General features: G+C 41.8%; 1 long non-coding RNA gene across 1 annotated transcript; it reads right to left on the bottom strand.

Annotated features, from left to right (window-relative positions):
* Positions 1–250: 250 nt before the first annotated feature.
* LOC115609827 lies at positions 251–24367 on the bottom strand. Its single transcript, XR_003992000.1, has 3 exons — positions 24356–24367; positions 21163–21167; positions 251–325 (listed from the first exon to the last, which is right to left on the bottom strand). It is a non-coding gene; the product is annotated as an uncharacterized LOC115609827 (long non-coding RNA).
* Positions 24368–27087: the final 2720 nt, after the last annotated feature.

Below are 27087 nucleotides of genomic sequence, written 5' to 3'. Positions count from 1 at the left end.
CAGCCTAGAAACTGCTGTCTGGCTTCCACCAGTAAAACATTGGAGCACCATGTTGACAAACAGAGGTATTCAGTAGAAGACATCAGTGAATGTCAAATACGGAGACACCATACAACAGGAAAAGGGCTGCCTTTCAAAAGAATACCCTGTGTATATAGATACTTTATAGTATTTATCAAGACTGACCCATAAGCCAGTGGTGAGTCAGAAATAATGTTTGTGAGTCTTTCTGTTCCTGAGGTGATCATATCCTCCAGCTTAGTGGGGATATGCTAATAAATCCAGCGAATAAATCCCTGTTCCCCCCAAAAAGGCTGAGGTTTGTCTGAAATTTTACACTTGGCTCAGTATGCATGGTCTGGGAGGCTTCTCTCAGGGATGGGGGAGCTTAGTGAATTGTGTGAGCCTGTTCTGCGGGATAGGTACTGCCATCCACCCAGATGTGTCATCTCCTCTTCTGTGCCAGGCAAAGTGTCGGTGCTTAAAGCCAGGCATGTAAAGCAAGACATGGTGAGCTTTTTAGCTTCTGAGCTTATATAGTCAGTGTCTATCTGTCTTTCTTATATTATGTTAACCCTATGTAAAAGTCAGTGTTTGGCTTTTAAAAGTCATACCATGTTTCTGTAGATACAGTTGTAGTTTCTGGATGCAAATCTTTCTTAGAGCAACTACCTATTTTTGAGCAGATGTTATTGCAATGTCAGTGCCAGTGATATGTAATGAGCTTCCATGGGTTGTTAGTGGCTCACTTTTTCTGCAGGGTTCGTTGAGCTGCCAGATTTCAGTAAGTACCAGGCTTATATGAATACTTAATTTTGATCATTTAACTAGTGAGTGTAGAACTGTTTTTCTTGATCTTATGAAGGAACATACTGTAAAATTACATTAGTGAATACTTGAAATAAATAGTATCCTATTTATCCTATCCCCTGCTAAATAGTATTTGTTATCACTGAGATAGGGGCTCATTTATGCTCCCTTGGGGCAATTAATTTTGTTTTGCCACAAAGCGGCAATTTGCTTAAGACTGATGGAAAAAAAAAGGGAAGATTAATTGATGTGGCTGTGTGTACAAAGCTTGACAATGGTAATATACTTGTAATGCAATCAGTAATAGAGCATTTATGTCCTGATATTTATTAAACCACTTAGCTTATCTGCATAGAAATGGCTAAACAAAGAATTAAGCACTCCCTTGGAAGCAGAGTGGATGAGGGTAAACTTTTGTCATTGTTTTGGAAACAGATGTTTGATCATGTTTTTAGCTGCAATGAAAATCAGTACAATTTAATGCCCAACCAATCTGTCCCAGGATAAGCACAACTGATAAATGCTCCACTTGATATTAGTGGTGCAAGTCTCTGACTTATTCCAGAGGAATATTGCTTCTTCAAATGCCCTTTCTTCCTATCCAATAGCTCTTATCTCACAAATTTTCTTTTCAACTCTTAAGATGCTGACTTTCTGACAAGGTAACTTTCCTTCCAGTTGAATTATTTCTGAGAATTCCATCATACTGAGCAAAAAGATATTATCTCCAGAAAAATAATGGATATTGAGACTGTGCCAAGCAATCCGTCAAGGTTAGAAGGTCTGTGGCCTGACAACAGAGCTCAGTGGTGAGTGTTATTAATTTCTCTGGGCTGTTAAATTGCTTATTGATGTTGTCCAAATTGAAGAACCCGAGATTATAAATAGTCATAATAAATAAGAAAATTGTACATAATTTAAAAATGCAAATTGTATCAAAATGTATTTCGTGGCAATGAAGTGTTACAAATATCAGGTCAAAAGGGTTGCTTGCAAGAATTGGCAGAGTGACTTCCGCAGTGTTACTCTAGCAGAGAATTTGCACAATGATTAATCTCTAAGAAATGCCTGACGCACAAAACATAAACTGTTGTTGCTTGCAACAAGATGGCTATAGCCTAAACAGAAATATGAGCAATTTAGGGATCATAATGCAGAAAATCCTTTCAGGAACAAAAGGATAAAGGAGGCTGGAGACATGATGAGAAGAAATAGTGGAATGACAGCTAGCAGAAAAAAATATTTCTCTAAACTCATATTTGCTCTCTTCTGCAATAGTTTCAAATTAAGTGTAGGAACACTGGAAAATAATTTGGAATCTAAGTAAATGATTGCACAGACGCAGAGTAAGCCACAGCCAAGAAAAGGAGTCTACTGTCAGGAAAAACCTGCTTCTTGTGGATTTACTGTGAATTTAAATGTTTTCTGAAGAATAACGTGCAGAGAACTGAAGTGCAAAGATAAAGGACAAACCTCACCTCCTCAAGGTGATAAAGAAATCAGTTGGTAGTAATGTATAAAGGCAAGGCTGTTGCTTGAGCTAAATCCTGATGCATAAAGAACATTTCACATGCTTCTGCACTTTGTTTGGCTTGGCTCATGAGGCTTTGCATCACGAAGTATAGTGATTTCTGCAAAAGAAACAAATTCTCGAAAAACAGAACCTAGTCCTGACAACGATGAGGTGGTGGGCCACATCAAGCTAAGATTTTTTGTGAAGAGCACAGAGACCTTAATTGGATAACATTAATGTAATTAAGAACTTGGACCATGGCTTGAGGAATTGAAGATTGATTTTGCCTTCGTCTGTCCTCTGGGATAACATAAAAAAATCCAGGTGCTTGCAGCAGCCAGGCACTTCTAGGAATTGACCACATAAATCTGGTTGTAGGTAAAGCCACTCACATGTGTCCCTTCAGATTTTTGTCCTTTTTTTTAATGTTAGTTCTTTCTGTTGTTCTCATGGCTTTGCTCCTCATGCCCTATAGACTGATAACAGTGTAACTACTGCCTATTTTCAAAAAGATGATCTGTATCTGAATAACAAAGGACCCTGGCAACAGATTTTGACCCCACAGCTATTAATTAGCTCTCAGATTGCTCTTCCTAATGTTAAGGTCATCCTGGAGGAACCAGGAAAGGACAGGGGTGTTTCACCCAGAGATGCCTCAAGCTAGCATCTCAGCAGATGTGTAGGTGCTGTGTGGTAGAATTTCAAACTGTACCTCAGCTGAGTTACTTGAAGTAGATAAAAGAAAAGACTGTTCCTTTAGTTTGTGATATTGAAGCATTGTATAAAAGTCCCTTTAACTTCTTACCTGTGCCACTGAGCTAAAACCTTTCCATACAGCTGCAGTTTGCAAACTTCATCCCCAGCAAACCATGCCTGGGAGAAGGATGTCTTCTTGGGCAGTGGAGACAGATGCAGCCTTGGCTACTCTGCTGCCTCTGGGAAGAGAGGGAGGGAGGAGAGCTCTTCCTGCAGGATGCTGTGCTCAGGCCTGCTCTGCTCCTGCCCAACCCTGGCAGTTCTCCCAGCCTGGCCTGGCAGAGGCACTCAGGCAATCCTCTTCACATCCGTTTAAGCTCAAAGCTTCATGCTTTGACACACAGCAAGTGGCCCTGTACCCTCGCACTGCCAACTCCAGTCCCTGTGCTGCCTGCAGAGTGGTGCAGGCAGGACGTACTCTGACTTAAAGTGAGGTGACCTGGGCTAGATGCAGCGGTGGGCGAATTTACCTTGGTGAAATTCAGCACATCTGTGGGGAGGAGACTCCAGAGTCTGTTTTCATTTCATCATGTCAGAGTTTGAAAGCTCAGTAAAAGAATCTTCTGCCACCCCACATACCTCTTGGGAAATAGTTTATTCAGCAAAACTGCAGTTAAGGACATCTTAATATTTGACCTGAATATAATGTGTGGTTTTGTTTTCGAAGCTACATCCAGTAGTTCACACAAGCTGTAGTTATTACTGAATTCCCTGAGGATGCTGGAGATGGGGTTTATTCCTTTCTTTTATTAATGGGATTTTAATGCAGAACAAGGACTTGCCATCCTGAAGGTACAGACTCAGTCTGTCCAGCCAGCGCTGTCTCAGTTCTTGCCAAATAGCAGAGCAGTAGCTGAACTGAAGAGAAATTCTGAGGCAATGAATGAAAAGTACTTAAAATGCTTAGAGCGAGGGCATGGAGTCCAGAGAGTATAGCTGCAACACACACCCTCCAACAGGAGATCTGCACTGCAGGAGCAGAGGTCTGAGCTGTGCTCCTCTGTGTTCTGGCTAACCATGTTAAACATTAAGTTACCACAGAAAAAAGTGCACAATGCATGGACTACTGCCCTGGTTTTGTGAAGCTTTTGCTTCACTTTCCATTATTCTGTCTTTGAAAAACTGGAAACATTCTTTGGCCCCACATTTTTATTTTGGTGAGAAAATGAATCAAAGCAGTCTGGGTTAAAAGGTAAGGTGTATTCTGGGGCAGACTCAAAATTTACTGTTTCCACAGCTCTGACTGTAGGCAGCACTACTCTCTGGCTGGCTGCTCCTGAAGTCAATAGCTCTAATTGAAACTGGGATTTATGTAGAGAGAAAAAACAATTAAAAAAGTAAGCCAGTGTTAGGAAAAATCCATCTAAAATAATCGTGTTATTTACAGATCAGGCATAGACCTTGACTTCAATTTGGTGAAACTTTGCATATGGACATTTCCATGTTGCTTTGGAATAAACAAATACCTGTAACTAGTCCAATGTCATTACAAGAATTTCATCCTGAATTTTGCATCAGTTTAATTAAACCAGTTTGTAGGTAGGCCCGCTTGTTTGTTTGGAAAGTGTTTATTTAGGTAGTTTTGTCTGTCATGTAGTGTGACACAATGTCCTTTTGGTCCTAACCTCGTTGGTGTGTTGGACACGTAGCGTTTGCACTTTGCATGTCTTTTGACCCTTGCTTCTTCTCCACCCAGTGCTCTTTTTCCTGCTATACTCTTACAGCTTCTGTATTGTGCTTTTCTTACCATGTCAACCACCCCTCCTTGTCCTCATCTAGAAGCTGGCATCTTTCAGGGCTTCTTTTTATCTTACCTATTTGCAGCAAGGTGTGCGTTGCTGTAAATGAGCACTTCCAGTTACAGGTTTCCCTGTTCCACTTTTGGCTCTTGTGACTTCAGGTACTGCTCCAAGCTGTCCTCTCTTTGTCCTACCTGCTGCTGCACCTTTCTGTATACTCATTATCTTGGCCAGACATGTTAGCTCAAATCAAATCCTATCTGATTTTCAGAAGGATCTATCATTCCTCAAATGTAAGATATACCTCAAATGTGTATTAGGAGTCAATGAGTTAAGCTTTTGCAGTACAAATAAAGCATCCAAGTGTCTCGAATGTTCCATATGTCTTAAGCAACTGCAAAGTGGCAAGAAATGTATAAACGGATGCTGATTTTTCAAACAGCAGTTTAATTCTTCTGGCTAAATTTGGGTTATGCAGGCTAGGAAAGTGGTGGCATTGATTCAGGATAACCCGGCTCCTGCCTTTAAAAACAAGTCTCAACCTAAGAGACCATCTCAATACACTAACTGTGCAGCCCTGCTTCTTTGTGTGGTTGTTCTGGGACCAGCAGTGTCCTCATGTTGGTGTGGTGGAAGGGAGCCAGTTCTCACTGCGGCAGCAGGAGGGAAAGCGGCAGATTTAACTGCTCACAGTTAAAAGATGGCAACATTGGTCTGATTTGGTTTATGCTCTGAAAAAAAGCTTGTGAAAAGCTTTGGAGCTGGCAGAACACACCCATATTATCTTGAAATAAAATAGTCCTAAAAGATCTTTGATGGCAGAGGAGAGTTTGTTTTCAGGATTCTTGTTTCAACATGATTTTCAAAGATTTTAAGAAATATTTTAACAAGGATTAGGACTGCTCTTTTCAAAATAACAGCAACAAGATTTGGAGGGAGAGGTAATACCTTTTGTTACACCAACTGATCTAGCTGGGAATTTAGAAGAAGTTCTGGTAGGGGTCTGACTTCACAAGGCACTGGCTTTTTGGGCAAAGGCGTCTCGAGGATTTCCTGATTTTCTCCATATTACCAACTGACTACTACTTCTTCCCTCTGTGCTATACTTTGCTTCTTCACTGCAGGTTGGAGCTGTTTATTGAATCACACTCTAAACCAAACCACTGAATTAATCAGGATTTACAAAATTTGCCTTCTCATTCAAAGAGGCTTTATACAAACCGGTGGCTCATGCAAAATGCAGTAAGCAAACATGAAATGTCAATACACTTCAGGAACCTGAGCCTGTGCTACCCACAATTTGTGGACAGTGCCAGCGTGCCATGTCACATATCCCAGTAAAAGCATCAGGGAGTCTTTGAGGAGCTCAGGGTTTTGGAGTGAGGATGTCTCCTACCTGCATGGCTGGCAAGCCAGACATGAATAATCCCCAGGGTTTGCTTAGAGATTGTTTTTAGGAGAATGTTCACAGACATTCTGAAGTCCCAAGGACAAAAGAATTAAGGAAAAATAAAAATAAAATGCAAAAGGAAAACACTAGGCAGTCTCATTAAAGGCACAAAGATGAAATCAGGACTTCAGGCTCTGCATCCACACTTTGCAACTGAGTTGGAATAATACCTTTTTTTGAGAGCAGAAATATGTGATAAAATGTGACAGCTGGGGCTTGTTCAATGCGTGAACTTCTGTCAGGGCTATAAAATTAATCTGGTTCGTTAGAATAACATGAGTCACCCTGGTTCTCCCAAATCGCCTTTGATTGCCTTCCCGTATATGAGAACTGAGCGACACTTTTTGTTGGGAAGCAAGTTTCTAGGGCAGACAGACCTTGAATAGACAGCACAAGGGTAACTTCTGGAGCCTGGTAGGCAACATTTGGCCATGGCCAGCTATTACTGTGAGCTGCTCAGATGCCATGGCAATGATGGCCATGCAATACACCTACCCAAAGGTCCATTTTCAAACCGAAAGAGATGGTCATAAGTCACTGAATACTCAACCATCACCTTTCTCAGCCAGAGCTCTCCTGCTTCCGCTGGAGGCTTAGCTACCTCTTATAGTGCCACTCATAGCCCTTTGCACAGTGCACCACTTGGGTTTCCTTTCTTCTCACACAAAAATACCCATTTTTTTCCATTACTCTGGCTTTATAATATACAATTCATCATTCCTACAAACTTTAGTCCAGGAACACATAACCAAAGGGACCAGGCCAAGCATCTTAGAAGTCAAGTGCTTTTGATACCTCTGATGGGAATGGAAGAGCTCTGCATGTTCTCGCTGGTGTTCTCATAAACAAGAGCAACCATGTAAGACTGTAAATATTCTTTACTGAAAGATATTTTGAAAGGCTAGAGTAGGGAATTTGTAGTTATTTCTGATCAAAGGATGCTGGTCCTGCAATGTTTAAAGGAATCTTTGTTTCAAAGATGCTAATTCTTAGATAGGGAAACCTGGGAGAAAATCTAGACCCTGCTCAAAATGATGAAGGGGTCTTTTGTGATCGGAGACAGAATTTCCGCAGAGAAGTTGCAGTGAATATAGAGAAATAGTCTACCATCACAACTGAGACCAATTTGTGCACATTTCCATTACATCTAAGAAAACAGAGAGAGAAATTGCATTGAATCTGTATTTGAATGTGCTCTGCATTGAGCCAAGAGCCTTTCCTTCCAATCCTGCTTAAGCTGCTGCTATTTATGACACTTTGAATTAGGAGTTTGCTTTTGACTTTCGTAGGAAAAGTTATTCTACAATACTAACCTGTAACTTGGTTAGAAATCCCTTCTAGCTAATTAATTTCTAATGAAAAATACTGTTGCTGTGTTTTCACTTTGTTCCCTGCACATTTCATGATCTGTTGAACAAACAGTGTTTCAAAAGGATTTGAAATAATTGCAGCTATGTAAATAGATTTGATTGACTTTGTTAAAATAATGATTGGGTTTTATGATGTATATTGCTAAGCCTGGGATTCATGAAGTATACACATATAAAAATTTAATATCCAAGTCTGAGCCAGTTGTCCTGATGCATACACAGCAGTATTTAGGGTCAGCACAGCAGTGCAGCTCTAAACCAAATCCCATCCTTGTGCCTGTTCATGGCTTGGTTCTTGGAGCAGTCGGTCTCGTCTGCTAAGCTGAATTCCTGTTGGAGGAAACTTCACCAAAAGCTCTATTCCAGGTGCACACCTAATGTCCTTCTATTTCTAGAAAAGCATAATGGTCTGAACAAATCCTTCAGGCAACTTTGAAATGTGTGTGCAGTGGAATAGATGTTCTAGGTAGGACAGCTGGTCTAGGCGAGCCAGACTAAATCTAGTCCAAAGCAAAACCCTGAACTGCATATAGAGTGAATGTTGGGACCAGCTGCTTTGCTCTTTTGTTGTGCCAGAGTATATGTCAAGTTAAAAATAGCCTTAGTGTCCCACCAGAGTCAACAGAGGGAAACAGGCCAGACAACAGGCTCTGAAGGGGTCTACCTTAGACACGTGGTTTAGAATATCGAAGTTACCTGTTTCTTTCCATTATTAAGGGGATATACAGTGGCTATCCTGGACTCAGACATCAGTCTTCTAAACACCTAAATTAAGGCAAATGGATCCTATTACCTTGATTTCTTGGTCATGGCTCTGTATGGAGGCATCATCAGACAGTTCCTTCTCCCAGCTAGATAGGATGGCTCTGTATGGAGATAGCAGATTGCACACACTGTATTTTTAAATGCCCATCTTTTCTTTGTTTCCTTTTTTCTCTGTGCTTCCTGCTCACATGCAAGCCTGGAAGGGAATGCAGGAGTTGATCGGAATTTTTCCCTCCTGAAATCAACAACAGAATTGCTCTTGATTTGCCTGGTCACCTCTGCCTTAATTGGCTTGTCTTCCAAAGTGCTTGGTACTTCTGTAAATCAGACTCCAGTCACCATGAACTGAGGAGCACTCACCTGGGAAGTGGTGACAGTCACTGAGAAGTGGTGACAGCCACTGAGAAGTGAGGTTGTATACCTCATCCAGCACTTCAGGGCACTGTGGGAGGGATGGGATAAGGGCACATGTTTGGTCGGCATCCAGCATGCTCTGACCGTGATGGTGTCCCTCATCCTGCTCCTGTAACAGAGCAAGGAGAGTGCTGACCAGCAACACTGCTTGTGTCTGTGTCACCCCAATTCAGTCCTAAAATCATCTCTCTGATAAAAGTCCTATGGGAAATTGGTGTATAAACACATCATGAAGGACTGCCATAGGACATATAAATAGGAAAAATTCCAATGGCCTTAGTCTTGCCAGTTCCTAAATTCTTTGTTTGCTTTTGTAACCTTAACAGTGCTTTTTAGCTTACTGCTCTTTTCTTGAGCTTTCCAGGCTGATATCGCCTCCCCCTCCCTGCCTCTGCCATACACAGAAATCAATCCTGTGGCATGGCACTGATACCTCAGCTGGCATTACATCCCCACGAGCCCACCTTCAGCCTAATTCATAGGCTCGATTGCCCATTCAGCTTCTTCAATCTATCCCGTCTTCTTTTTCAATTTTGTATTATACAACCTATCCAATCCTGTACCACTCTGTAGGCCTTTCTTCATCTTGCATCACACACAAAAAATATTCATTTTTTTGATTTTCTATGCAAGTTAGCAGTTGATTTCCAAGAAGGATTATTATGCATGCTTTATGTCTTGATTTAATAAATCCATGCAAGTAAAATGTCTGGGAGGGAGAGGCAAATGCATAATTGCACAGGTGCTTTCAGTTGTTTTGCTGGCAATTTATTAGACTAATTGGGCATTACAAGCACAGTCATTACCCAAAATTAGAAGCATTGTTTTATTTATTTAGAATTTGCAAATATTAGACTGGAAATACTTGAACTGCTAGCTGCTATTATTTTTTACTCCACTTTTGATATTTTCAGATTTATTACTGTTTGTGGTACCACAACAAACTGCTGTAGAAGATTTGTTTGCAAAGCACTTCGGCTTTCTGTTGAAGCTGTAATTGAAGTTCGCCATCACTGCCATTTCCAACAAACATCAAAAGATTTTCAGCATCTTTTAACATCCATCCTTGTCTGCAGAGCAGCCGAGCAACTCAGCCATGTATGAGAAATTGTCCTAAACTATCTCAGAGTTAGTGCTGTAACTCTGGGAAAAGTTGAACAAATTGAACATGGACTTTCAGAGAAGCTTTACAGCATAGGGCTGCCTGATTAGCAATGGTTTTTTTGCAGACAGTGGTGGGAAGATAAAGGTGATCTCTACGACAATTGGTTTGCAGCCTGTCAGTAATTAGCGGCCCTTGGTTGTGTGGAGCTGGGAAGGGTAATGTCAAGACTTCTTTGATTTTGTTGAGTAGTGCATCCTCCTAATTTATGGCAAGGCACAATCAGTGCTTGCCTGCTTATTAGCAATTTTAAGATCACAAAAATGCACAGACACTCCCTCTTTTTCCATAATGAAATGTGACCCTCTTCCCATCACCCAGCCTTTTGTTCAAAGACACAAAGTGTGACACAAAACATGTTAGCGTCAGCACATCAATCACACTGACTCCAGGCAGTAAAGCAACGTCATCTGATTCTTCACCTGCACTTGGGTGCTTTCACACTGCTCTGTGCCTCAGCCCAGCTCCAAGCACTTCCTCTCCAAGCACTGCACTGGCACAGGGGCATTACCTTGTCCAGGTCTCAGCCCCCAGCAGAGCCTGCAGGCAGATGCAGTGATAGTCTTGACTGGGGCTCATCTTCCTTGCTGGGTGAAGTGCCCTCCACATCCACATCTGAAGGGGACAGTGACCATGCATAAATTCTCTCTGCCAGACAGGCATGCCAGCCTGGGCTAAGGAAGCTGCTGTTTTCTTTCAAATGCGTGCTTTGCTTCTCAAGGGAAAACTATGAGGAGTTTTTTGCTTTGGTTTGTTTTTTTTATGCAGTCATCTGTCAGTCTTCCCCCCAAACTTGTGATTATGTCAGACAGCTTCAACCAGATTTAGAGGGTTTTTATTTCTTCTGGATCTGTTATTTACCACCTGCTATTTTCATCTGCTGCCTCCTGATTCTTGTGTCAGAAGAGAGAGCGAACTGTCATTGCCTGTGCACCTTTTCTCTCTGTTTTTCCTATCCAGAACATCTGTGTACAAACTGCAGTCAGCAGAGAAACCAGGATGCCAAAGAATTGTCAAAATGAAGTGAGACTCTTGATCTCCCATGTTCTAAAGTTTGGCACATATTTGTTTGGTTTAAACGTGGCTTGGACTGAGCCTGCTAAGTGTTTTAAGCAGCCACTGCACGGCATGCAGTGAACTGCTGCTTTCAGATCACAGGGCTGCTGTTCATGAACAATTTAATTCTGGCAAGATGACATAAAATTACAGCTCTGCCAATCTAATTCTTACTATTCATTGTTGAAGTGAACAGCATAAAAATAGTACACACCTGAATACAAAAGAGGCAAACCTTGCTGTGTTAAAAAAACCCACAAAACCAAACAACAAAATAAGATGATCGTATTTGAAAAATATGTATTAAAATCGGCCACTGAGAAAGGAAAAGGGGGAAAGCATGCTTTGACCAGTGCTGAGGAATGAAGTAGGGTTCTTTGCAACTGAAATCTGAGAGCCTTCACAGGCTGAACTGCAGAGAAGTTCAAAGAGGCATTTGAACCATTTACACCAAAAGATGCTCACATCTTAATTCATTTTGAAATAGATACCAGAAATTCTCATCAGAAGAAATGGGACACCAAACTCTTTCATGGCATGTAACTGAGTTTAAGACAAATAATTTGGCCTCCGCTACTTCATTGTGTCATTCATACCTCTATCCATGACCTTCCAGTGAGCTGTTGGCACACTGACATACAATGGGTTTGAGGCTGAACAGGAACAGGAGAAGACTTTGGACAACTGATTTGCAAAGCAGCAATAGAACTGCATTGAGGCTCAACCGAGGTGATTTTTAGTAATACAAGTAGGGAAAGTTTAAAAGGAATGTCTCCCATTAAAACCAAACTCAACAGATCTCACTAGCTAATTCTGTAATCATTAAAGCTTGCTCTAAGAGTAGCTCTTGTCTCCATAAAAGACAATGTTCAGAAACACAGTATACTTTGGCTTGGGGTTTTTTTGTTTTGCTTTGGTTTATTTTAATCTTTTGTCTCCCGTTGATCAGTGAGTTCAAGGAAGGAAAAGCAGGAGGCTCATTCCTGAATACATTTGCCAGTCACCCTTGCAGTGCTGGTGATTTAGATTTGTAACCCAGAGCTGGTAACCTAAAGCATTAATACATAATTAGATCTGAAAGATTTAAAAAGATGGAATTAGTAACACTGAAGGGATAAGGAACAAAATGTCTCTTATGGAGACAGTTTTCTTTACCAAGTACACCTTCAATTTTGTATTAATTACAAACTGTAATAAAGTGTCTGAAATACAGATTAAAGGTCAGCTCTAATGTTGAATAAGACATCCTTTATCTCATAAGCCCCACTCTAATCATGTGACACAAATGATTAGATGACACAAGTCACCCTCAAAGGAAGCTGTACATAATGAGCCCGGGTGAATGGCAACAGGTACTACCTTGTTAACATCCTGTATTTAATACAACAGAAAGTGGGTTTGAACTAATTTAAAATAAAAGTCTAATTTTATGAGACATCGTTTTCCCTAATGTTCCCTGCACTTTAACCATAACTATCTCAGAAACATTTTGTTGTTGTCTCCTCCTTGTCCCAGTGCTATCTGCACTGTGGGATCCTGGACGCCCACTACTGGACAAGCATCCCCCCAGCCCAGGACACTTCTGCTGCCTTTCCCTCTCTTGTAGATCTGCTACAGCATTTTCAGCTTCTTCCCAGCTCCTGCTTTCACAGCAATACAATGTTTTTCCTTACCCCGTACTTCTTACCCATCTCTTTTGACCTGAAAATCAAGGAGCAGGAAGCACATACTCTAAATGATGTGGAATGATGTGGATGGTGATTTCCTGCCCTATACTTGTGGTTGCAGGTCAGACAGCTGTTCCGGTAAGAAGAGGAGATGGCTGAATTGACTCTGCCTCTGTGAAGGAGCTGATAATTGCAAAACTTAATTCCTTTGAGACTTGTAATGGGACTGACCGAGGTTTAAAAAACTGCTAACGACCACTGGCAGGAGCTGGCTGACAGTCAGGGTAGCAGCAAGAGCCTCATCTCCTTGTGAAGTGTTTCCTTTTTTCCCCTCTATTCCCCATCCCTGCTACATTCCTGAGGCTCCTTAGATGTCCCTCATGGCCATACAGTGTGTGTGTTTTTCTTCCAAGGGATTAACGATGCTGGCCTTACAGAAGCTGGCTGTGTCCTTGACAGAGGACATGTTTCCAGGCCTCTGAGTTTCTCTCATAGGATGAAGAGCACTTTGTGGAAGCCAGAAAGGGTGTCATGATAATTTACGTACTGATGAGCTGGGATGTGAACTGAGACCACCCCAGTCCCATTACCAGACAACAAGAACCTTCACTCATTGCTGCTCCAGGTTGAGCTCAGGTGAAAGCACCCTTGAAACTGAATTGCACGTGAAGGCAGGCATCATCTTTTCGGTCTGTGTTCACACAAAACCTGTCAGAGGGCCCTGGTTAATCTTCGGGCTTTCTGTGAACTACAGTGACATATAAATAATAATATCCTGACTTGTTTCTGCCCTCCAGCTGCCCTGTACAACAGTGAAGTAATTCAAGTGATGTAATAATTGGTCATCCAATTCCTGGGGTAATATATAAGCCTATGTGTGAAATCAGGCATTTTACGCAAAATGGAGGCTAGAAGAGTGATGAGAGATGAACGAACAATAGCAATGTCTGCTCCATCAGTGCTACCCATCTTTCCAGTGTGATGCTTATCCTTTCGCTGTCAGTACTTGTACATACACAGATCAATCCATGAGGCACAGGAACAGAGGTGGGTGGGCAAAGGAGCCTCCTTCTTCCTCAAACAGCTATTTTGTGCCTCCTTTTAGCAGGCTTCCAATTTGGACACAGGGTTTTTAAAGAAATCCTGTGGATAATGGTCTGGACACTCTCATAAACCAAACAAGATAGATGTATGGCCAGCTTGCTTGCACAGTGGAGTGTGTCCTTATTTAATTATGCTACCATTTTCCTATTGGAGTTCAGGTATTTATAAAATGCTTCTCTGCATGTTGCAACATTTTAGCTGTGCTGTGGAAATTATGGGTTGTAGACTCATTTGCATCTTTACAAGAGAAAGAAGTACTAAAATGAGGCTAAAGCTCATCCTGTGCTCAAAATAACTTTTCCTTAAAATTCCCTTTCTGGTCCATAAATCCACACTTTTTTTTGCCTGAATCGGTGAGTCTTTTCCTCCATATGATGCTGGTTTTCTCAGATACACTTCTTTTTTAAGAGATTTGTTTTCAGCTTGTATAGGCACCCACCTGGGTTAGCTGCTGCATGGACCACAGCTCCAAATGTACAGTGGCCTCTCAGTCAGGATTGCTACAAGCTGCCCCTTCCCAAGTATGTAACTAAATGTGCTATTTGAAAACAGATGTAAAGAATAGGAGCAGCTATCCAGAAGTGTAAGCAGTTTCAAACTCCATTGAAATCCCAATGCATCCCAATGTGGTAAAGTGAGCAACCTCTCCCCAGCCCACGTCCAGAAGTTGCCAAGCAAATAATGAAAATCAAATCCAATCTGAAGCCCATCTCTCTCAAAGCTAGCAAACCTTTTCACGTTCTCCCTTCACCCCAGATCTGGGAAAAAGGATAAACTGGCATCATTGCAGCTAGGAGACGTGTCCAGGTCAGGGCAAGAGATGAATTCCCAGGGGCGGTCTTTGGCCCTCTCATGTCCTTCTACCAGTTCCCTGTCAGATTCTGCCCTCAGATTATCTGCCTCCAGCTCCCACTGGAAAGTGTCAGAAGGATTTATGGGAAGGCAGCTAAGGGCAGAATTTGGCTGTGATAATGAAAAAGCTTCCAATTAGTATCAGATAAAGATGACAGACTTGATCTGTTTTTGAGAAAGCTGAAGCCTTTCATGTGCCGTGCTGTTGTCATGTTGCACTCTTAGGCCCCTTTCACTTGCCTCCACTAACACCAGCTATGATAAAACAAAATTGCTGAGGCAAAGTAATTACACTGAAAAGTGCTTGTTCTGGCTTGGTACTCTCCTGTTACATTAGTGAGAGTTGAACCTTCTCCTGACACAGATGAATGTGGTCTGTCTGTATCTCTCCTTCCCAGGAAATAAAAGAGAAATGTGAAACATATTCAAGGAAATACGTTCACAGAGCTTGCCTTATCAGCTTTTCTACCAATGGAGCCTGGGATATTTAAATTTTTTATGACCCACTTGGCTTTCACAGCTCTTTCAGTTCTGCTTATGGTCAGGCCTCCGTCGTATGCCTAGGAAATGCCATGTTCTCCAGAAGGAGTATGGGGAAAGATGATACGGAGCTTGTCTTTGATGTTACCTCAGAGCTATACAGAACACTGCCAGAACACTGTGGGAGGTGATCCTGCCTCTCTACTCAGCACTGGTGAGGCAACACCTGGGTTACTGTGTCTAATTCTAGGCTCCCCGATACATGAGAGACATGGACACGGACGCTGTATGGCCTTAGGAGCCTTTTTTTGCAGGTCTCACCCATAGCATCTTCCTTTATGTCTCACGTCTGTTGCCTTGTCATATTCACCCACTGCTGGTACCATACAAGTGAGGAGCTCACTTGGCTGCTCTGCCATTTTCAGCAAATATCGTTGTACTACACTGTTCACTCAGGGTTAAAATCCCAGCCCAGGAAAGTATATACTTAACTGCTTTTCATAAGTCATGAGTGATCCTACCAAAGTGAGCAGCAGTTTTCCTACTGGTTGTGTGAAAGTTTGGGTTCAGCCCAAATTATTTCCCTGTGATCAGTTTTCCACAACACTTTGCAGAGTTATTTTGTGTACTCGTCAGTACCTTTGGCCCTCTTTCAGGAGCTTCCTTTATGAGGATCTGCAATGGTCCAGAAAAGACTCCTAAACCAGGGGACAGATTTCCACTGACTGTGGTTGGCCTTGACCCCAGTCACTGCAAAACAAACCTTTCCATCTCTGAGGTAGGCTTTTCCTGCTCTCCCTTCCCAGGGGTGTGGTGTGTTTTATAGCTATATTTGTCAGGTAGATCTACATTGTAACATTCACCTGTTCTTTGTTTGAACAAAACACAGCATGGTCTGACAGTAGTTGTTTACTTATTCCAATTTATTCCAACAATTAATCCACATTTCCATCTTATCTATAAGGCTTGTTCCCTCCCCCTGCCTCTTTGCTTTGTAAAAGAACATTTTTCTTCACTGAATTACTGCATTTCATGAGATTTTCCAAGTGACTTAGCACAGACACTTTTCAAATCTCTTCAGGTATAAGTGTCTGCATCATATTTGTTCTATTATTTCTTCTTTCTTCCCATTATGTGCAGGTTATCAGGCACAGACCTTGCAAATATCACATTCTCTCAGCCTCTCTTGAAATTTCATCACATTTCTATTAAACAGCATTAATGTTCATGTGTTGGAAACAAATTATTTTAGTGCTGAAGTCCATAGGCACAATTTATATTTTATATCCTTGATTTCCAGATTTTGCTCCATGTGGCCCTGAAAAGTTGAGCAGCTTGCTGGTAGCAGGGGCCATGCTGTGATGTTGACCCTACAGATCAGTTACTTCTTTACACCATAGTCTTTATTTGCAAAAAGCGTCCACAAAATCTTTTTTATTCCGTTTTGGTCATCTGCCTCTGATATTTTCTGCCTCTGGCATGCACAAAACCCTTCGCTTCTGTGTTGGTGCTCCCCTAAATTCATTTAGGAGGAAGTGCAGTACGAGCTAATTTTGTAGGGAATAGATCAGAGGCTCTCTTACTGGTGGATGTGCTCTGATATCAGTAAGACAACAGCATGATGTAATCACGGACTCCTAACAAGAGGTTTCCATTAAATATTTCCAGGAGCCCAAATGATGATTTGCCTTAACAGGGAATGTGCAAATACGATTTCAGTTAGCCACAGGGACTGTGTTTTCTGATTGACCTTGTATAAAAGTGTTTTTTTCTTTTCACTTGGGCTGAAGTACAGACATACAAGTGGCAAATTAAAAAAATCCTATAGAAATTAATTAGGGTTATATTTAGTGTGAAAGATAGCACTGTGGTTGTATTATTTGTGTCCTCTGACATAGAAATCTAGTGCTTTGCTGCCAGTGACTCCTGATTCCTTGACAGCAGGGATAGTCTGCTCACAGATAGTACACTAATTTAAGCCAGATTGTTTAAAAAAAATCCTAAATTAGATAAGGCAGGACAAGTCTACTTCACTAGAATAAAATTGGTCTTATTTGCAGCTTCTGCAAATTAAGCGAATGTAAACCAGGATAAAAACAGTTTAAAAGCATCCACAGGCAAAGCATCCTCAGCATTTAAAGTGGCTAAAACCAGTTTCCATTAAATGGCCCCAAATTCAGATTGCAGCTGGTTTAAGAGTGTAACAAATGCAATGCAGCAGTCATGCTATTGGAGAAGAAGGAGTGGGGGATGCGGCTGAGAAGCATGGTGAGGCAGTCTCACAGCTGGGTAGTCACTGCCAGTCTTGGGCAGCATCGGATCGCAGGATGGGCTACTAACTCCTGAAGGTGGACACCCCCTTGCATTTGTAGCCCCAGAGGAGAGAATGGTGGTCCTGGGGGTGGGTAGAAGGGGTCACCTCTCTGCCTCTGGGAGGGAAAGAGCTTGGTGGTGAAGTAAAGCATGGTCCTTGGTGCTGCCCTTTCATTTACGAAGCATGTAGAAGTGTGCCTTGCTGAATATAGTCACTCTGAACACTTGAAGGCCATTCAACTCCTTCCTCTATTTTTCAAAACTCTGTTTCCAGCCAGCACTGTGACCTCACTGCACATCCCTTCAGCTTTTTCTGACAGTTCACTTTTGAACAGTTGACCTCACAGTTTTTTTCTGCCTCTACCGCCTACTTCTAAACCCCATGTGGCTGCAATAGCTCACACACATGCACACACATGCTCAAAGCCCTTCCAACAACACAGCCACTTTTGCACATGCATTGAGTCCTCAACAAAATGTTCTGTAATGTGTTTTTGAGGCAGCTCCTGCCTAGCCTCAGGGGCTCTTCCCACGCCAGCTCCTTTGCTCAGGAAAAGAGCAGAATAGCTTCATCTGCCAATTCTGGATGAAAAGTAGCTGCTAAAATCACCAGTTATTCCCTCCAAAATGATTTCCTAAAAACAAAAGAGAAAAAAACAGGAACAGAAAGCACAGCAGTTTGTGATGAGGTATTGAGAGAGCGGGAAAAAAAATCCCTGCAAACTCCAAGTCTGCCCAGTTTCTGACTAGGGAAAGTGCAAGCAGGACACCTTGGACAGGATGGATTTTCCCTCCTTCTATCTGGAGTTATTTTCTTTCCTTCATGGTTCTGATGGTAACAATGAACTGAGAAGCAGGGGCTGGAGGTATTGCAGATGCCTGGTACCCTCCAGGGGCCTGGACAGGGTTTGGACTCTGCTGCTGACTCTGGACACAAAGCGTGAAGTTGTGACCCAGCAGGTCAGGCAGTGCATGTTTTCAGCATGATGCAAATAGCATCACGAGATATGCAAAAAATTGCCCAAGACTTCACCAACATACCCAAATAGATGTAAAATGTCTCCGCGCTGTAACAAGAAAACAGCCTCTTCAAGTATCTCAAAATAAGGGGCATAATAGACATGAAAAATTACCACTGCCCGAATCAATCTGGAAGGCAATACCTCTTAGAGTTAGTGGAATATAAACAAGTTAATATTCTGCGCTACAACATGTTTCTTTTCACTGCAAGCAAGAGCACTGGTACCTTCAGAGACGGATGGGTGCTACTGCCCATGCCCACTCGGCCCTGACGGATGCAGCAGGGTTGTCCGCTCAGCCCATGTTCCTGCTCAGGGCTAGCGACAAGCTTGAGCCCAGTTTTTTTGGCTCCAATTGGTCTTTCCCAATGGTCTCAGTGAAGCATGAGACCTCCCTGAAGCAGGATGCACATCTTTAAAGCCAATTACAAGAAACCCTAAGTGTGTGGCTTGCGTGCTGCTCTCAGAGAGGCAACAAATGCAGTATTTCTTATCAATTAACATCTATTTTTTTACACTATGCATACAATTCTCTTGAGAGGTTTACTGCTGGAACCGTAATATTGCTCTTGCATTTACAGCTCTGCACTACTGCACACAGTAATTATCTTTGCCAAGAGCATCGCTTCCTAATGCCCCCATAAAACACACTTAGCAGCAGGAAGGTCAGATATGCCTATTAACTTCTACAAGGAAGGAAGCGGCACCAGATAGTGAATGAAGACTGTGAGGCCTGAAGCTCACATGATGTCCAGCCCTCATGCTGAGCAGAAATATTCAGTGGGAAATGCGTTCCACTAGAAAATGCTAATTTGACAACATTAAATGGGTTCTGAGAACGGGCTGGCAGCCAGGCAAGTGGGCAGCCCTCCCAGCTTTCTGCATGCCTGGTTATTCCCATCCTATCCGGATCCCCCAGATCCCACCTTGAAAGGTGTGAGCAGGCACAGCTGAACGCATATAGTTATCTGCTGTTAATGACAGCTTGCTTCCATTAATAATAACAGCTTAATTAGTAAAATTTATTCAAATGGAGACTGGATGTGATCTGTTTCTTTTCCAAGGCTGTTTTCAATCAGGAAAAAAGGAATTTTCACCATATTTTCATTGTTGCACATTCCCTTTCAGTTGCTGCATGAGGCAGGCAAGATAAGGCCCTTAAAAGTACAAAAATCTAATTAATAGGAAACTATGTGTTAATTTTAATTATTACCAAAGAATTAAGAAAAGGCATCTTGCTTTTCCCCAGCAGCATTTAAGCAATAGAGACAAATACTATAATAACTATTTTTCCTTGTACAATTGCCAAAGGCAATAATTAAGACAGTTTAAACATCACTAGTGACACTATGGGAAATCAGCTGGTAAAGGAAAGGTACAGCTGTTCAGATAGCACCTCCTTTGGCAGGGAAGGGAGGGAATTCAGTACGAGTTTCTCATAGACCATCATGTTGTTTAAATTTAGTTGGATGAATATTGATAAATAATAACTTACTGAAGGTGGCCACAAGTGGAATGGCATGTGTTGCTTGCTGAGTCTTGCTATGATGAAGGATATTTTGGTTTCTCAAAGAGTAGATAGAGAAGCCAAGAAGAGAAGGCTTTGCTGATCAGATTCTGAGGCACAAGGAGATTTAGCATCAAGATCATTCGTCCTGTTTATATCCATGACAATTAACAGAAGGATAATTATAGTCCTGCTTCAGGATCAGCTTCCTTCAAAGACCAGCGCACCCTTCATTTGGGAGTTGTCTTTCTTCCATTGTTGGCGATGTGCTCTGATTCTTGCATGGCTGCTTCTTCCTGCAGCATCAGACCTGGGAGGCTGTAGGCTGTGGTTAAACCCACTGGTCTTGCTCTGGGAAATGCTCAGGTAAACTGGAGCCTCAGCTGCTGTCTGGTGCTGCAGACTGGGTCAAAAAAAAAGCAATGGACAGGATTCAGGTTAGAAATGCAAAAGCCTAAACCTCATATTTTTTTCCCATTTTAGAGAGGATGAGAGACCTGATTTTCGAAGGTCTGCCCTCCAAAGAGGCAGAAAGGTGATTGGCAGCATTTTTAAGACACCCATGGGCTTTTCCTCAGTTCGAGATGATTAACAACTTTGTAAGTAATTTTAGGTCAAGTTGTAGGAGAACAAAATCACTTAAAAAATTGCAGACTCCAAACCTGCAGGTTTGGGTTTTTTTTTAAAAAAGAAGACATGCACATATGTCCTGGGTTCAGCTGTAACAGTTTTTTTTCTCCTTCCTAGTAGCTGGTGCAGTGCTGTGTTTCGGCTTTAGTCTGGGAACTAGCCAGCTGGGCTTAAACCATGAAAATATATTCTGAGAAATATGAAATAAAGCAGAGGGAAGACAATAAATGAACACAATGGAGTTTGCCTTCCTGTGACACTGTGCAGTTTTAACAAATTGCCATATAAACCTCCAGATGCATCTTTCGTAACTGTTTGTTAGACTTTAAATGGATGTGATATTTCATTGCTGTAACCAGCTTTCCTTTTTTATGGCTAGTATTAGAACCACTCTTGGCTTTGGGAAGTATTGAAGGTGAAGAAGTGTTAGCACTGAGCTGAATCTGTAAGATAGGAAGCCTGTCCTGGCACCTTTACAACAACAGCAACAACAAAAAGCAAAACAAGAAGACCATCTGTTGCATTGTTGGGATTTTATTGATGTCGTGGTTTAACCCCAGCTGGCAACTAAGCACCACACAGAGTGAAAATTCCTTGTATGTTGAAGAGCCTTGTTTTTTCATTGGGTCAGGGTCTGCTCTTTCTAGTGGGTAGGGGTTGGAGAAACCCTGAGGGTTTATAATAAGCATAATAACCATAATCATAATAAGCATACTGCCAAAGCAGGCAGTATGAAAGAGCTTATCACCGAGAAGGTAACAGATGTGACTGAAGGCTGGACCTAACAGAGGAGTGCCTTGTTAAGGGTCATTGCAAGGTTCAGTGGTAGAGCCAGAAAAAAAGATCCAGATCTTCAGGACCCCATATAAATTAGAGCTACATATAAATTAACCTTGCCTAGCAGTAACTGAAGTGGCTCCCTGCCTTTCTTCCGCTATCGTGTGAACGAAGGGAAATGTATAAATGTAGCCTGAAGACATGGTTAAGGATGTGGAAATGCATAAGAGCACCTCAAACAGTGGTTCTGAGTGAATCTCTGCTTTCAGTTTCGAATGAGTAGTTAGAGCCCTCCAACTTTGTTTCTGAATCCTGCTCCTGTCTTGAGATACATCCCCAAGGTATCATTTGCAAACATTTGGAGGTTAACTGGGGAACCAGCTAAAGACATTTCCTTAATCTTCAAACTGCAGCAAGAAAAGTCGTTTGTGCTAGGACACTGCAAAAAGCAAGATGTTGTTATCACTGTATGTTATGTCCAGAAAAAGAATGTATCCTCCCTTATACAGCCATGTCCAACCTGTTGGTGTTAAGGAGCAAATGAGCTTGTCGTGGCCAGTCAGCAGTATAGGCAGGCAAAGGCTGAGGGGAATGGCTGGGGATCTGCAGTGCTCTTGGTAATACTGTAGTACCATAGGCTGTGTGGGTTCAGAGATAGAATTAAAAAATAGGCTTAATGCAGATGTGAACCAGACTTTCACCTCGTAAGTATTTGCAATGTGTATGTTCATCAGCAGGTGTCACTACGCTATCGGTTGCAGAAATGTCACACAATCACTGTGAAACCACTTCATTTTGAGCCTGTACCTAAGGGGTATTTTGCTGTGCTCTCCAGGGATGTTCATTGAATAGGGAACAATCCTGGATGGATCTTCTTTTCTTTTTCTTTTAACAACTCACCAAAAAAGTTACCTTTCTACTTGCTACTGAGATACTGTTCTCGAAATGTCTCCTTGGGATGTAATGGTATGTTTGAGTCTTCTTGCAAGGGTTTGGTTGTTCCAGACAAACACATTGGTAGATAGTATGTGATTTAAAGGCCCAAAGCCTGTAATTATTAATTCTCCTTGTTGTCTGATGTAGGCTTGCTGTATACTAGATACTGCAATATTAACAGTATGAGCTCAGTGGAAAGGAAGGCAGTGAGTGAAAAGGCATCTGATGTCTCACTGTGAGCTCTCTATTAACAGAGCTCCCAAGCATTCCCTGTTGTTATGGCAAAAGTGTTAGGGAGAAGAATGAATTACAGAGGGTCTTGTAGAAACATTGTCCAAAAGATTCTTTAAAGACTGATTCCTACTGTGGCATTAAATGACCCTGGAGGATAATGTGTGGATTAACACTGAATTACCTCTTCCCCAAATGGGAGCCAGCTCTTGTGGACAGCAGAGATATTTAAATTTTCTGAATAGCCAAGCCAATTCACAGATGGAGCATTAGCATAAAGTACTTTCTATGCTAGACAAACTCCCAAAGTGACCAGGTGCTGAGCTGGAAGCAAAGGGATGGGAATCAAAGTTAAGAACAGAGGGAATGACTTATGGCTAACTGGGCTCTTTTATTTGGGTATCTATCTCATTTGGTACATTAAAAGAAAAATTACCTTATACATGGTTTTGACTATTTCTGTTCAACTTTATATTCAGTAAACATAGAAATTACACTAAAAAATAATGTAGCATCGTTAGCACAGGTTTGATTTCTAATGGGAAAAAAGATGTAAGGTAAAGTTCCCATACCTGCTGCTTTCTGGAAAGAGGCAACATTTTTTCAATCACCTTTATTTCAGTTGAATAAAGCACAACTTGCAGTTTATCATCTGATGTCATTAGCATTATTTGGCAGTTCTCCCCATTCACTCAAATTCCACTCTTAGAGATAGGCACTTCCAAAACTTCTTTACACCTTGCTTCTTTGCCGAATATTGATTCCTTTGGCCCCACACTGCTAATGACACTGATTTTTGTGGGTGATGAGTCTTGACACAGAGGTCCCAATAACTTTGTAGATTTCCTTCCCTCATTTATCTTTGTTCCACTTTTATAACACATTTTGCATTTACATTATCTGCAGCATTTTGGTATGACTGCATTAAATCCGTTAGCTTCAAGAACTGCCTGCTGAGCTCTTAAAAGATGCAAAGGTGCAGATTATAATTGCTGGTGGGGTTTTCCAGTTCTTAAAAATAACGTGGTATTTGCAACGTTTTGCTTTTTTCATTCTTTTTAAGGTTTTGCAAAGAGCTGCCGGTCTGCTTGCCTGATATGCTTGCATTTTCCTGCTAGCACTTTCATGGCTAAGTCTCTTCAGGAAAATCAGATGCTGAAGCATTGGAAATTTCCAGAGCATCAAAAGCTCACCTGCTGCTTTTCAAATGCATTGATTTCTACTGATGAGAGTGAAAATCCCAAACAAGTGCTCTACTTTCTCCCATTTTCTGTAGCCTCCTTCTCAAGTTTGAGAGCCTGAAAGCAGTTTTGGAGTTTGACTTTAATGTAGAGTGTGTATTTTATTCTGCTCCAAGATCTCAACACAGTCATGTCTGTTTGGTTTTGTTTCACCTTTTTTTAAGCCTCGTCAATAGTAGCCATTTTCTAAATTTCAAACCTATTTTATCATGCCTTCCATGGCTCATGGGCTGAAACGGTCACCTCACTCCTCTTGGGTTGGGTGTATATAAGTCAGACTCTCCGAAAGCTCCAGACATTCCTGCCTCTGAAGGAATGAAATTCAGTGACATCTCAGGGGGACCATGGGCTGCACAGGCTGGCTGTGATCCAGATCTTTGCATCGGGACTGACACAGGCATGAGGATCCTCTCATATGCAGATGTCTGCAGGAGTAGGACCTTTGTAATAAACTTGTTGAATTTTTGTTATCATGTGCATATTAAAGTGTATCTATGTGTCTATCTGTCCATACACAGATACATACAACAGATACAAGTGTGTGTGCAATACACAGCTGGAACCAAGATATCTCAGTAATGACGGTTGAAAGGATCCAGGGGAAAAATTTGTGCAGCTCCTTTTGCATAGTTTAAAATATTTATGGACGCAGTGACAAATACAGGCCATCAGACTTGCATCATCCTTTACTGGGTAGAAGAGAGGACTGAGGAGATTGCTTGCAGGAATAGATGAGTGATGAGCTGGCAGCAGCATGTCTTAAAACAAAGGCTGTTAATGCCATAGAGCCATGGGAGGGAAGGGAAAAGGTTCCTGGACATAGTGAAAATGATCCTCATAGCATCCTTCCAGTATCTGAAGAGGGCCTATAAGGATGCTGGGGAGAGACTCTCCATTAGGGACTGTAGTGGTAGGACAAGGGGTAATGGCTTCAAACTTAAACAGGGGAAGTTTAGATTGGATCTAAGGAAGAAGTTCTTTGCAGTGAGGGTGGTGAGGCACTGGAATGGGTTGCCCAAGGAAGTTGTGAATGCGCCCTCCCTGGCAGTGTTCAAGGCCAGGTTGGACAGAGCCTTGGGCCACATGGCTTAGTGCAAGGTGCCCCTGCCCATGGCAGTGGGGTTGGAACTAGATGATCTTAAGGTCCTTTCCAACCCTAACTATTCTGTGATTCTATGATTCTATCCGAACAAATATGGATGATCATCTTGGCAAGAACGTGTGGAATGGGTTGAAGGAGAGTTTAGTTCCCAAGTTATTAACACAGCTGTTTAGCATGTCTCTCATGGTATTTATTCACAAATGTGTCACTGGTCAGAGTTAGGGTTCATCTCATCTAATTCTGTACTTAAATGCACATGTCTGGGCTAAACTTGTCCCTAAGCCTATTGTGGCGGACTGAAAGACACGAACTCAGCATATGATCAAGCCAAGCCAAGCTAAGCCAAGCCAAGCCAAGCTGTTTACTTGTTTCACTGCCTTGCTTTTACAGTTACATTTCAGGAACTTGACTACACAGCCAAACAGGATGTTCATGCACTCAGCAAACACTCTTTCTTAAACATACTAACGCTGCCTCAGTGTTCCGGGACAAAGGGTAGTCTGACCTCTTCTGGTGTTCCATAAACAAGTCATAAACTGACCACCACTATCACACATTCCTGTTTCACACCCACACACAGCTGTGCTTTGAACTCCTGAGAAAGGCTGGTCAAGACCTGTCAAGACACTATTTATGCTTTTTTTTGCTTCTTGCTAAAGCTCATACAGATACAGTTACATTCTTTGAGTCATGCAATGTTTCACAAGATCTCTCCACATTTCACCCTTCTTTGTTTGCCAGTCGCATGATCAGCACCGCCATCACTCTTGCTTCCGTTTTTTGCAAGCTTCTTGTGATTCTCCATAGGAACTGCAAAACTATAAAAATTGTTATTACAGCAAGAATACCAATACCAGCAAATATCCAAATTCGTAAGTTTGGTCCAGAAAACCATGTTGAAGGGTTTAACCATTTTACACTGTCGGCCAAATCATACATCACACTTTTTTGGGTAAGAATTTGTAATTGTTTCAATTGTTGTGTTAAACTATCGATGAGACTCTTAACTTCAGCAGCAACATTTACAGAAGAGGTTCCTTGTAAGTGAGCTTTAATCTGTTCCCAGTCTGTAACAGACTGATTCCACTTTAGTGTTGTTGCACATAAATTTTTTTCTACGTGTTCCTAATCACAATGTAAACTCATTCTAGTCATTAATGCATTTTGTTTTTCTCCTATCCATAAAACAGCAGCTTCTAGGGCATCCAGTCTTGCTAAAATTTGTTCATCTATTAATGTTTGAAAATACCACCATTATGCCAAACCAGTGGTGTTGCGGAAGTTTCATTAAAGTTAACAGTATGATTGTTTGACCAAAATTGTCCATATGGACCCCAATCTAACATATCAAAATCAACTGAACTTTGTCTTCTTGGTTGTGATAATCGACAGGGTTTCCAAATAAGATGATGATTAGTATCCATCATTTCAAAATGACACTCGGGGATATTTACAGGTGGAAAAAGGTTCTCTGAAATATTACTTGACTACATACCAGGTAAGGTAAAAAATGTTAGATTCCCCTTTTTAGCAACTAAATGCCATTTTTCCTGAACTTGTACACATCCTTCCAATTCATTGTTACTAGTAAAGCACATAAGAGGTAACTGTTCGAAACTCATGGATCATTATCATCAATCAGTCACTAAGATTTGACAACGGGCCCGATGGTGGTAGCCGTATCCCGCCAGCCCACTGTGTGTTGTTATTTGAATTCGGAGGATCTGGATCCCACCAAGTAACAGGCCTAAACAATGGTGGATCCGCTATGTGTACCCAGTATACATTACCTTGAACTGGCCATAAGATCATTAGCAGGGTCATTAAAAATGCCCAATTTCCCAATTTTACCTTGGAGTTGCTAGCCACTACGGCTAGATATACCAAATAGGTATTAACACGGTTTGGTTCTGCTCCATTTTGCTTGTGTCTTCATCCCATTTCTTCAGGTCTCCCCATGTGATGTTCTGCGCTGTCCGCTTCCTTTTCACTGGTTTCTCCTGAATTTGCAGGTTGGTTATCTGAGGCACTGGGTTGTTTACCACTTCTTCCAACTCATGGTATGGGTTCATGCGTCGAGCAGGTAACCACCGAGGACTTGAGGATAACAAAACACAAACATACCCTCTCCCCAGGTTAGCAATTCCACAGGTCCCTTCCATTGATTATAATCCGGGGGATCCCGAAACCATA

This window comes from Strigops habroptila, chromosome 6, assembly GCF_004027225.2.
Source record: "Strigops habroptila isolate Jane chromosome 6, bStrHab1.2.pri, whole genome shotgun sequence".
NCBI classification, from domain to species: domain Eukaryota; kingdom Metazoa; phylum Chordata; class Aves; order Psittaciformes; family Psittacidae; genus Strigops; species Strigops habroptila.
This window is presented reverse-complemented; position numbering and strand designations above follow the sequence as displayed.